General features: G+C 38.4%; 1 protein-coding gene across 2 annotated transcripts in view; it reads right to left on the minus strand.

The window, feature by feature from the left end:
* Nlg-5 (neuroligin 5) overlaps positions 1 to 14,358 on the minus strand; it is a 355,394-nt gene that overhangs the window by 233,398 nt on the left and 107,638 nt on the right. The gene's annotated exons all lie outside the window — the stretch shown is intronic.

The raw sequence follows: 14,358 nt of genomic DNA on the forward strand, positions 1-14,358 counted from the left end.
TTGGACAGGCTGAAGGGACAGGGGGTGCGATGTTTGCTTGTTGATGATGAATTTGTATGGGGTATTTTAACCATTGCAACGATGCTTAGATAATGTATTGGTAAATGCTGGTGAGATGGTATCTGTGATTTCCAAGTTTAACTAAGAGACAGATAGGTTCAGGATTTTAGTTAAAGATTATTGCTTGACTCTGGAGCTGAATTGTAGAGAAAACTAAAATTGCCCGATTTATTAGGTTGATCGTGATGATATTATCATACATAAATTAGGTGACAGGCTATTGTATGATTACTGTGACGAGGTGTTTGCTGTTTGGTCAAACTGATGAAGTTTCGATAGAACTTTTTAGACTGGGAAGTTTTTAATATTTTATAAAAATATCTAGAGACCATGCTTTTGTCCCACTATTAATAGTTGCTTTTTAGGAATATTAATATAATATTAAATTATTCTGAAATAAAGCGGATCCCAAAGTCTAGTCTAAATTTCAGATCCACTATGCACGTCTAACGTATATGTATATGTATATTGTATACACAAATGCAACAACTTTGAAATTATGCATGTACTTCTCTAGTTGCACTAGCATCTACAGTTCTGCCACTGATTCAGCTTAGTAGGTACTTCAACTATTATCATCAATATCTACAGAGTATATGTGCTACGTCCAACTACGTGTAGATTAACATCAAAACCACTAATTACTTCCCAAAAATATTCACGGTGCCCGGTATCGTTCATAATCAAAATTTTACAAGTAACGTCAAAAAATTCGTCGCAATGTGTTCACAGTGTTCACGCACCTGCATAGTCTACCCTTATCGTAAAAGAAAAGGATACAGAGTTACATAAAATACGATATCAACTATGTTCCACCTTATCTTTCTACCAAAATACTTCTGGATGCGCGTCAAAACCACCAAGCACTTTCGAAATGCATCTGCCATAAATAATAACAAATATTTTACTAGCTGTACGTAGACTCTGAGAACTTCCTTCGTGGTATCCTGACATCCGGCAACTTACTCCACTAAAAAAGAAGATACGAAGTTATATAAAATCCAATGTAAGCTACTTTATCCTTCTACCAAAAAATCTCTTGAATGCAAACCAATCTTGAATCAAAACATTTATCGCGTCACAAATAATCCGAAATATTTCATTAATAACAGATAGTTCCTCTAACAGGTAAAACTCATTCGTCCTCTGCTCACTATCCAATAAAAAGATACAAAGTTACACTAAATACGATATAAGCTATGTTTCGCGTTATCTTCCATTACAACACGGAGTTTCTAAAGAATCGCAGTTTAGGTAAAATTAAGACTGCTATAAAACAGAGTACGAATAAGAAAAGAAGCGAAAACAGCGTGATACCTCAGCGCTGAGAAGGGAACTGCATCGGGAAGCGTATTGGGAACTCGTGTAGGGCTAAGATTACGAGTTCGCAGCAGGATTCGAACTTAGCGGGAAGAAACCATCGGATTAGCGCAGCCACGAGCGTTTACCCCCTGCGTATACGTGCATGTCACGCAATCGTGCAGCCACGTCGTGAATTCTGCAGGCGTGTAGGGACTTAAAGTGGCACGCGTGAAGTACGAGGTTGTTCGCGAGTTCTTGCTTGGACTCGACTCGGATTTAGAGCACAGTACGTGACTCCTTTGGTCATATGTTAATTTGAATTTCCACGTTCTCGCAACGAAACGTGATTTTCGACTTCGCGAAGCAATATTTTTTCTAGAATTCAACGAATTTTCAAGGTAGAGTCTATCGAACAAGAAATTGGAAGAAAGCGATTCTTTTAATTAAAGTATTGGATTAGAATCGGAGGATTGCCCTCTACGATAAGAAGATTCGAAGATCAAATTGAAATTTTAGAGAAAATAAATGAAGGAATATTTTAGGCGCCGTTATTCTTTGTTTCCGAGATTGAAATTTTGAAATTCTGGGAAACTAGAATGGAATAATTAAAATATTTCATTAGATTTTCAGTTACGCCACCTACCTTATACTTTTCCCAACACTAATGAGTATCTACACGCGACGTGACACGTGTCCAAAATGTTTCAATGTAACAAGGTCGTACTAAAAGTGTGGTGCGAAAAGAATATACGAAACCCACGCTCTCGATAGTTTTCATAGAAAATTAGATTATTTAATTAAAGATATTTAATTTTATATATGTATCGTTCTTTTATACCATATTACTTAAAATGAACGCTGTACAAACATCGAATAATTGTATTTTGCAGATTCAATATTAAAGGATAGACATGTAGTAATATTATCCTTCAACAAACGATCTTCCTTTAACAGAATAGTATACTATCGCAGAAGCCAGGTTGATCAAGGATCTAAAGATGACACAGATACCAGTCGATGCTTTATGATCGTCATCCGTTTATGATAACCAAAATTACACCCCGGATCGACGCTCACAAAGCATGGTACTTCCAAGCTGGACGATATTCTTGAAAATTTTACTATCTACATCGCCACATAATCTTCACGCTATCATCTTGGTACAAAGTTCATAAAATTATGCGTTAAAATTGAAAGACTCGCGATAAAAATAAACCTTATCAAATTTTCCGTTTTTTAAATAATAACCTATACATATATAAAGACATAGAATACTCTTATCCCTTGAAAATATTTTGTGTGTGTGTGTGTGTGTGTGTGTGTGTGTGTGATCTCGTATCCTTACCAATATATTTGTAATAAAAAAGAATTGGAGTAAATAACTTGTGCAGATAAAAAGAACAACGTTCTGATATCAGAAGATGAGGAAGCAACCGATGATACTGTTTCAAAGAGGATGTGCACTAGTATACTTTGTACGTCGTATATTGCGAACAGAGCACGTCTCGCGTGCCTATCTCTTTCTACAAAGAATCTGATTTCACAGGTATTTTTCATGCACATACTTCCCTCGATACTCCATGTTATGCTCCATTATGAAATTCTTTGGACTACGTGTAAATGCTTTATCGTTACTTCGCCTGTTCATTCTTGTAACTCAGCGATACTCTTCGACCTCGCACATAGAGTTTCATTTTTGATTAAATCATTTTAGTTATTATTGTAATACTAGATCGTAGATATTCGCGCAAGCCTACATCTTTACGAACATTACTAAAAGAATAAGATCTAGGTGGAGATTTTTTTCACCCGGCAAATATTATAAATTTATATTTTATATACTTTTGCATATTATGCGCATTCTAAGCATTTTTGCATTTTTTAATTTCTCATAAATATTTAACAATTAATACGACGATTGTTATCGTTATATTCTTGAGTTATTTCCCGAATATCCCGGAAGGATTTTACGAGCTCTCGATTTTCCAGATTGCACGATGCAATCCTTCGAATTAAATCAAAATTTGAAAGCTTTGGGACGAAACTTTTCAAACGGGACACCTTAGAATTCTAAGAGGAAACTAAACCGTGTCTGTTAAATAGCACGAAGAAAGTTCCTACGTTTAATGAGCAAGGAAGTTGTACAATGGAGCTTCTTCAAACACAGTAGAATAATTTCAAGGAAGTTCATGTGCTTCTATTATCTTGTATATGTATGAGTTATTACATTTCTTAAATTAAAGTAATTTGAAGTGAGTTTCTAATGCTCTACAGGATCAAAGTTTGCTCATATGTACACGACCATTAACGACGAATCACCGACATACACGACATAAAGCTTCTTCAGCGAAAAGATGTTGTTTAAAGATTGAAAAGGGACACTGTCGATCTGAATTCTCAGTGAAACGGTAACTGCAACAATCGTCGAACTGTCTCTCCCTAATTCGATGCTGTCGCCAGTCACGCGTACACGTGTTTACTCTTTTCTTGAAAGTGGCGTGCACGCGTCTAACAGACTGTCGTGCCGTAGGAAGAACTTCCGCTTCGTTCCCCATGTCCAAACGACGCGACCTGTGTTCCATTCGACGTTTCCGGTGCAGCGCTCGCGATTCCGCCACACGCATCGGCACGTTGTCGCGTCTTTCGTCAGCCGCTTGCCGCGTTAACCAGCTGGAACTCGAGTGCACTTCGACTCTACCGTTGCAACCTAGCGAAATTGTGAATTGAAAAGCGTGAAGTGAATGGAGAAAGCCAAGAACGAAAGGAAGTGGCTGAATAGTTCTTCTCTGCTGTCAAGTGATTGCTTCGAGTAACCATGTTATTGTCTCTTTGAATGTCTCCTGTCTGCTTTGCTGTCTTTTTTGCAACCGATAATGCCGTTTTCAAAGAGTTATTTCGTTGCTAGTGCATAAGTAGAAATTGGTTAACACAGGTTGATCTATCTTGATGAAAGAGGAAGTGCTGATAAAAATGTAGTAAAATTCTTAGAATTCCTTTTCTAAACCATAATATTAGAAAGCTGAATTCATTCGAGTCAATCGACCAAAAAAAAAAAAAAAATTTGCAAATGAAATATTGCACGAACATGGTGTTGGTCTTTAATGGTTTACTCTTTGCATAATTCTTTTTGCTGTGCTGTGAACTATTCGTCTTTTTTTATATTAATATTTATTTTTTTTATTGTATATTTCCTTCCACTATTTTCTTCTTTCACAATTTCTAAAATAGTTTAAAGTCCTCATTTGGAACTCGTTGACCCTGTTTTCATTATACTGACCCGAGTTATAAAAAGAATTGGAATCTGGACGTCGCTCATTAGTGTGTCGTAAAAAATATGACGGCGAACATGTCGCGAATGATATATTTAAGAGCACACTTTATAAGGTATTGCACAGTTTATGAGCTGTACATGGTAATAGTAATAATGATAAGACTTTATTACATGATATAATTATAAGACAGAGAACGTTAATATAAAAACGTGTAATATTATAAGTTAATGACTATGGTGTGAAGCAAAGAAGTGACGAACCTGGCAGCTTATGAGCTGCTGGCTATCGTCCTTACTTGTCAGCTTGGCTGGGCCGCAAGAAAATAACCCTCTTCGTATTTATTTCAAACTGCTCATCTACTATTTCCTCCTTCTTTTGTTACGGATTTGTACTAACACGTTATTTGATCGTTATTAGACAAAAGAAGCTATATGTCGGGTTATCATTAGGGTTAGGGGCGTGTAACGAATCTTTCTTCGGATTAGACATTCTTGTTATGCAAGAGCGAAGATATTTACTAGTACAATTATGATTGTGACAGAATTTGACAAGTAAACGTGGTAATTAGAAATTCGGGATGTGAATGGCAATGATCTTAGACTCGATAACGAATTCACGGTCAACGGGATGACGAATGCGATTTCTTCCATAATCTAAGTCGCACTCAACTTACTGATCCACGATTCGGGTGTGACTCAACGTACTTGTCCACGGTACAAGTAGAACTTGTCTGACTGAATCTCAGTCCAAGTGGAACTGCCCTCATATACTCCCCTCCGTAACTCTCTGTACCCCTCGGGTCAATCTTTGTTTTTAAGCAGAGCTATTTAATTACTCCATACCTCTGTTAGGTACACGTCCCTCCCGTGACCGTGGCTACGTCTAGCGACCCATTATGTCACTTCGAGCCTAAGCCCACTGTCGTTAATCTCGGGCGCCCATACTCAGATTCAATCGTAAACAACTATTTCTCGGTTTTCATTATTTAAATACAACTATAATAAAAAGTCTGGACTGAAGTATTGGCTACCTGCCCAAACATTCCAAAACATATACATATATATAGAGTAGATTTAATGAGTAGGTGAAGTGCCTAGTAAATTGAGTAACTGCTGGGTTGGCTAATGTAGTTCAGAGTGAAAATAAATCATCCTTGGTGTAAAATAAATCTACATTAATTCTCGTGTAGGTGAATTATATACGTATCAATAAACTGTGGATGCTTTATGCAAATTTTTTTTTGAGTATGATCGAAGAGAAATAGAACCTTTTGCAGTTTTGCATGTTATATATATTCTGGATACTTTTGCACTTTTAAATTTCCCACAACTACATAAAATATAGGGCGTCGCGTCAAAAACACGATTTTAACGCACTACCGGCCAAAGATCTGGAATTGTAGAATAAAATTTTACATACGCTTCGCATGAATTATTATAACAATATTTTAGAAAATTGTAAAATTTGTAATTCGAACCTTGCAATAGATTCTCGAGTACAGTCTGTAGCGTACACGTACCATCCTATAAACAAGTTGTACGCGATGCACAACACACGGTGTTTCCCGTGAATGACTGTCGCACGTTCACACTTTGGCACGTGCATATTAACTACGTACGTTTCATAGGATCTCGACTAACACTCATGTGCCACGAATTTGCATTACTTCTGTGACGATGCTTCGTCATTGACACACTTACATCTATTATACAATGGCTTTCAATAGCACTGTAACGAGACAGCCCATTTCTATAAAAATTATAAGATATTTGACACAAGTACATATTTCCGACAGATGACAAAAGTGTTTAAACTTGATCGCCAATTATAAATGTTTAGAATATTTATAGTCGCGACAGTCCTGTCTCATAACAAAGCTAATGAAATTTTCGAATGTTTCACCTAACAAATACGACATATACATACAAGTTTTCTACAGTGAATATTGAAATACTCTGGTGACCAAGTACATACGTATCGCTATAATTTATAATTATAAGCTATCAGGTTATTTAATCTCGTTATACCAGAAATGTATAACCGATTATAACGATACTGCTTCTCGTTACAATCAGTCGAAACTTCAATTAAGGGTGTAAACTCTGAGACTTCTATCTTCGTTTTCCTTTGGCAAACGAACGAGCTACAAATCTCGGCATTTACTTGCTAGAGTCACACGTCTCCTCACACAAACGCAAGGAGCCCCGTTGCTACGTTTTAATCGGCCTGTACGTCGAGATTTACAGAAGCTCCGTGCGTAACTCGCGTTTCGCAATATCGTCGGACGCGGGCAGCGAGCGCTATCGAGGCCGGAGTGTGCAACTTGCTGGCAGAGTAATTTCACGTTACATGGAAAATACGCGAGTCTGCTCGCGATTTGTTGCCAACCTCGCAGAAGTGCACATAAACCGTTGGACGCTTCTTCGTCGGCTGAATTATACGAGACTGTATTTGCATCCTCCGTAGGTGGGGAATAGTAGTTTTACACTTGAACAAGCGTACTCCGCGCTTTTTTCCATCCCTTTGTTCCTGCTTTCTTTATCAGTACGCACAACTCAAGAACACTTGTACTATTTACTAACGTAACAATCGGATGAAAGTTGAGGATACCGCGTGTGAATTTATGTTCCAGGCGAAAGTTGAGTTTGCAGTTTGCGAATTTGACGAATGTAAGTTTGTGTGAGAAGACTAGACTGGTTTACTTTAGAATTTGTTGAAATATTCAGACTTTGTTAGCGCTAAAACTATCGGCTTTCAACGTCTATCTAAACGTGTCATACGTGTAGTTGATTAGCACGAAAGCGAAAGTAAGTACAGCGGTTTGTGGATTTATCTTTTGTCGCTAGCTACTACGCTCGATGAGGTAAAGGGGTTAATCACGTGTTTAGGGGTTGACGTGCATATATAGGTGACCTGTGTGATATCAATGTGATATCTATACATACGAGAGTATATGTAGTATATCATGCATATCGTGGCGGGTGTAGCTAGACGCGTATGTATGCAGCTGTTCCGTGCACGCAAATTATTACATTCCGCTTTGATAGGCCTCGAAAGCGGCATGGGTTAAGGATACGTCGCTTCAAAAGGAATCTCATCAAAATATCTACAGACTCTGATCGACATTCTGCTGGCCCAGTGGATCCACTCCGATGCCTCTATCAAGTGTCTACCCAACAACGCATACTGCTCGCAAACCTGTTCGCTCGAAAGATCGTGTCGATGTAAATTAATAACTACATTGGCCGATGTTGACGCACTTGGGGGGAATTTTTTCGAGAATTGTTAAAATTCCAGAGATATTCAGAGATATTCAAACAGATCTATCGAGATATGTGTAATTTTGTAGTAGAGTAGTAGTGACACACATATGTGAGTATGAGTGTGTGGGAGTATGTGCGTGAACAGCGTCTCGTAAAACAGAAGAATGCAACTGTCCCGTTGATAGTGTGGTAAAGAAGATGGTGAGACAAAGAGAGTGCTAAGACGCGTGCAAATATGTATCGACGAATATCTTGCAAATCACATATTAAATGAATCTGAAACTATTTTGATATCAATTCTCCGTGTAGTCTAAGTGTTCCTATACATTTATTTCGCCGATTAAGATGCACAATTCTCGACAAGATCGACCATAAGCCGAATACCGACTTTCGCAGACATTTGCACGAAATTAGAAATCATCAGAAACGGGTTTCTATGCTACAGAGTTAAGGAAGTTTCGATCCATTAGGCTACGCAATCGTGAGTTACGCGACTCACGATCGATTAAACTAGTCGCTGTAGAATCGATTACGAAGATCCAATTGCCGCAAAGTACTCTCGTTAATTCGTCACTGAGCTGCTCGTTTCTCCGACTGCTGTCACAAAATAGCAAGCGAGTCTCGCGTCCTGCGCCGAAGTCAAATTGGCAAGCGTTCGTAGCTTTTAATTTCGTTTTAATTTTCACAGAAAAATAACGAAAAGCATAGCACGTAAACGTCAATCACGACAAATTTCGGACAAGTTAAAAAATTATAAACGATATTCAGGATGTGGAAGAATTTTCTACGTCTAAATCGGTTATCGCCATTGTCTTCTTTTTCCTTCCTTCGGATGATCGAATTTATGGAAATCCAAAGAAGCGACGTTTCTTTCACTGTTGCCATTTAACGAGGCGATGTCGTTATTACAACGTAGAAGAGGCACGAGGCTCGTGATACCAGGAATCTCGAGGTTCGCGCTTTAAGGCTAACGAAGTTTTACCTCGTTAGCTTCTAGGGTTACCGCGAGCCCTTCCGCCACGCTAGACGTGGTTGATTAATTTTCTGGATAACGATCGGGCTCGCACGACGATTTTACGAGACGCTGCGAAAAAGGCACTTGTTGCGCCAAAACGAACGGGCAACCTTGGTTGACCTGCTGGTTACCTCGCTTAAATCTTTCCCAATCGAGAGTCTTTTAGTCTAACTTTCGTTATTCTCTTCGAACGTAGTATTATTCGTCTACTCGTCGTAATTGATGGACTGTAACTAAAGCGTAGATTTTTATGCACATTTATATTTTTGAGAATATAATTAAAAAAAAGTAAAACCTCGGAATGGAAACGCTTTGGATATTTTATATGCTTTTCCATATTACGCAGAGTATTCCATGCAGGTTTGCACTTTCAAATTTCCTATAAATGTAAAAAAGAAAAAAACGCGATCCACTTACGATAATCACTGAACTAAAGATTCACCAAAAATCGCGATCCATTATTAAATCGTCAATTTTACTGAAAAGTTTCGTCAATGAAATTCACCGAAGGCGAAGAAATTATTTCCAAACGTTAATGAAGAAAGATTAATGAACAATGATTAATGAACAATGAATTATCCAAGAACGAACATCGGCTACGAAAAAAGCGATAAAATAAAGGAGGAAACACTGACGCAAAGCATGAAAAGAAGCTGTATTGCTCGATATAATTTATAAAGTCGTTCCAATTCGCTTACAAATAAAAGTCAAATAATAATGAGATCCTTTGAAATATTTTAACGTCGTTCTTCGTTTCGCTGTTTCGTAAAACAGTTTCAAAAGCCATTGAAAATCGTTTTAAACCGGCCTGTACAGCGTTTCATGGTCGCTGAATTATTTGTATTTCATGTTAATCGAGTTAGCCGGCGATTGGAAAAATTCGAGGCCGAAAAATGAAAGCCTAAACGCTGGCGTCTCGCCGCGAAAACATCGCCGATTCGAGTGAATTTTATTATTTAACGTTGGCTAGTCAACCGATGAATAATAATCCGATACAGTTTCCCTGGTAATTGGTAAATGTAATCTCCAGTAACTCGCGTACACGCTCACAGCCTCCCCGTATCGTCTCGATTTCGTTCTAGAGGCACGTGTGTATCGTATATAGCGAGCTAGGCAAGAAAATTATGTATATAGCTCTACTAGAGCAAAAGTAAGCTTCCCAGCAGGGGTTAACGCGTTTGCTACGTTACCACCGTTTCGTAAGTATCCGGACACTTTGGTCGATTTGCAATAACTGTGCATTCTAGAAATTTCTCAGTAGACCGAGAATATTTACGCAGTTTCATATTTTTGTGAACGTAACTAAGGAATCTAAATATAAACATTCCACCCCTCCTTGTCCATACATTTTCATCCCTTATTATAAGACGATTTTTGAATGAATTTAATCTTCGATCTTCCGACGAATAGTAAACAACGTCGCTGAAACAAGAACTTGCACGGTAAACCGGAAGAAAAATTCAATCTACCCAGCAGCGTACATATGTAGTTCTTGTACATTGACGTAACGTTAAACGCAAAAGAAAAAAAAGGAAAGAAAGAAAAAACGACAAGATGGAACAATAAGAAGCGGCTTACACGTTCGTTTGGCTGCGCCAGGTGTACCTCATTAACCGAAACAACCTCCACCAGGTTACCTAATGATACTTCGACTTAACTTCTCCCGTTGCTCTTAAACTCGCTGTTTCTTCATCCTCTTCTTTCGTACATTCCCACCCTTCCTAGCTAAGACCGGATGTCCTGCGTTCTCCTGCCTCTCTCGAGTTCCATCACCAACGAGTCGACTCGGCTCTCGTCGGTAGCCGTTGTTCCGCGACTAATTACTCGAATTACAAAATCGTCTGCCACGAAGAACGACCATTATCGAGGACTACGATCGTCTACTAGTTTATATGAATATATTAAGACACGTTTTGCTTTCATCGATGGTGATCAGGCTTATTACGAACAGCTGAGAAAACATTTTGATTAAGCGCTTAAATTGGAAAATAGGGACGTAGTGATGTTACAGATATCGTTTCTTTTTAATTTATTTCAAGTTTTATTGAAATATGTATAATTTTGTGTGCTAGAGTAGATTGGCCGCGTAGTAGTGACACACGTATGTGAATATGAGTGTGTCACTACAGAAGAAAAACAGATGAATGTAAAAATGTGGTAAAGAGAGTGCCAAGACGCGTGCAAATGTATATCGACGAAGATCCTGGAAATCGTTTATTGAATAAATCTAAAACTATTTTAATATGAATTCTAAGTGTAACCTTAATGTTCTTTTACTTTTATTTCGGCAATTAAGATCCACAATTCTCAACAAGTTTCTTTCGTTCTATCGAAATAAAGATCACAACGTCCGACAGATTAGGTTTCACGTTTGTATAAAAATGCATCGTTGTAAAAGACGTGTCTGTAAAAGAAAGCCACTTTTCGGACAACCTAATATCTTGGAAGTTAATATCGTTTACAAGTATACTGTGGACTTTTATGTATTTGTGAGAAATTTGAAGGTGCAAAAATACATCACAGAAATGTGTAAAGTATATGGTTCTTGTCATAATAATTAAGTAAGTGAAAGAATCGTTTGCCTTTCACTTTTTAAATTATATTCATAAAAATATGACTTTGTACTAATATCCACAGTTTATTTCTAATATATCATATGAAATGACTCGATGAATCTAAATAATTGAAATAAGCGTATCAAAATAATAAAATTCAAATACTTAGGAAAAGTGAAATTGATCAGTTTGGCTGATCTGATTGAAGATACTGAAATTTCTTTAGATAATTCAGAGAATTCCAAATTGTATTCACAGATCTCACGACGAGATCGACATTATCTCGCAATTCTTATCTATTTTCTACGAATCCTTCTAACGCAAATATCCAAAATACTGAAACTCGGAATTCCTTTTATCCCAAAAAGCAGTGAGCGCTGCCCTCGCGTAAATTCAACCGCGAACCTCTTCCACCTGCAGCTGTCGTCCATTTAATCTCCCATAGCCATCCGCAGAACCGCGACCACGGCACGCCCGTAAACCATCGAACGAGCAGTTTCCCGCACAGATCTCTGTCCCCGTTTCAAACTACGTCGTAGATGTACCAAAGGCACGAAGGAATGCGTTTACACCTGTCATAAAATGCTAGCATATCACCTTGACGTTTCTCATCACCCGTTCACATTTTCACGACCACCATAGAACTCGTCACATTCCTATCCTCCGCAATTTTCTATTTTCGTTTATCTTCAAACGAGAAGAAGAATCTTTTACGCGAAGATATTATCGTACGAGCCTCTCGCAAGTCAAATCGATCGATTTCGTGTTTATAAATTTGTCAAATTTCCTTATCCAGATACACGATCGAAGATCGCAGCTAAAAATTGTCACAAGCTACTGTAGTACCGTGGACAAAAAGCCCTAAAAAATATCGGGTAAACCATAAATATTGTCGCGAGCCGAGGTGTCGACAGACTCAAGGGATGCTACGGCAGGAAGACAAATTCACAGTCAGTGTTAGTGGAGAAGCCAGAGAGCGTGAATCGAGAAGTTAGAGAGTGCGAGTTGCGTTGTCGAGGTAGCGTCGCTAGTGTGACGCCAACCACATCAGAGACCAGGCCGCGCTTCGGAACCGATGGGATGATGACGGAAATAAAGATGTGGCGGTACTCGGCGACAATGTACGTCGCCGAAGCGAAGTGCCTAATGAACCAACGGTCCTTTTGCCGAATCTCCCAGAAGAAGGTGTGTGTCGCGTAAAATAAAAAAGAGAAATCGAAGAAGAAAAATAAAAGATAAAAATAAAGAAATAAAAAGGGAGAATTTATTTCTTAGCACTTGGTTTACGCTAACTACAATTCACTTCTGAACTCCAGCCGCGACTTTTCAAGACCGAAACTCTTACAACTACTTGACTTTCGGCGGAATCCGATTCTTTTTTCTTCGTCATCCCTCGATATCCCCACTATCCACGCGTTTGTTAGGCGTTCTCGAATATTCGGCGAAAAGATCGTTGGGATATCGAGGGTTCGTTAGGCATCTCGCTTCGGCGACATACATTGTTCTTCTTTATTTCCGTCATCAGCACATCGGTTCCGAAGCGCGGCCTGGTCTCTGACGCGAATTGAGATGTGGTTGATGTTACACGTGCGTGGCAAAGGCCGCGGACGCCTAACAAACGCGTGGATAGTGGGGATATTGAAGGGTGACAAATCTCACAAGTCTCAGTCTTGAAAAGTAGCGCCTAGAGTTCAGAAGTAAATTGTAGTTAGTGTAAAACAAGTGTTGAGAAATAAATTCTTTTTTTATTTTTGCATTTTCATCTTCGATTTCCTTTTTCTATTTTACGTGACACTAACGTTGTCGAGAGAGTGTGGTCCGCGTGACAGAAACAGCGTTGGATCCGTTGTGACGAGAGTTGCAAATTAATTATCGAGTTGTCTAAAGTATAGTACGTTATCGCGATTAGTTCATGTTAAATAACCATCGTTTTTTTTCTGTTTAATCGACATCTGTACAATCCATATATTCGTAAATAAACGATCGTTAATTATCACGTTTCTCGCCTTTTGTAGAAGAGTAATTTTAAAAATCAATACGTCGTCGATGGATTGTCGTATCGAAACTATTATTATCTTTGATATTAAACTTGAATTTCGATAAAAGTATAGAAAGAAAGAAGACATTTTTCTATATAAAGAACAACACGTTTCTGTAGATAGAGAAAGTCACCGGTTGCTGGAAAAATTGCGTTATGGATCGTCAAGCTTCACGCAAGGAGACAGGCCGATTGGCTCCGTCGAAATAGCTGGTCCCTAAGGAGCGCTTCTTCCGGACGAAACTAGCCTTGGTCGACGTCACGTCAGCCTCGTTTCACGCTGTAACGAGAATGGATTCGAGAGATCGTTACTTTCCGTCGCGCCATTTTCCTATCGCGGGCCATTGAGCTCGTCCGGCTGCCGGCTCCACGCTGGCTCCTCGATCTTTCGATCATCCGAAGAAAGAGATGCAGATAAAATAGACCTAAAGGGATTTTTTCAGTTTCCTCTATTCCGACAATTTGCTTGGAGCACGATCGTGGTAGATGATGAAATTAAAAGATCAAGGGATATTTTTTTCCAATATAGTAGAACTTTTTTTTATTTAGAAATATCGACGGTGTTTAATTGTTATTTTAAATTCTGGTTAATGCTTGAAAGTGGATTATCGACGTTTGGAATAGAATCGTTAGAATAAACTGAAATTAAGTGCTTAGGACAAACGTTGGCCGTGTTTAATCATCGCTTTAACGATGCCGATTGTTAGGATATGAAACAGAATTGCTGGAAATGAATTAGAATGTAAAATGGAATTGCTAAAGCTCGAAATCCAAAGTAAATTTTTCACTTTAGTGAAAAATCTGTTTGTTTGGATTAAAATCTGAGTTGAAATTTGCGGTGGAGTTGTTAAAC

Source organism: Bombus fervidus, chromosome 5 (assembly GCF_041682495.2).
Source record: "Bombus fervidus isolate BK054 chromosome 5, iyBomFerv1, whole genome shotgun sequence".
NCBI classification, from domain to species: Eukaryota; Metazoa; Arthropoda; class Insecta; order Hymenoptera; family Apidae; genus Bombus; species Bombus fervidus.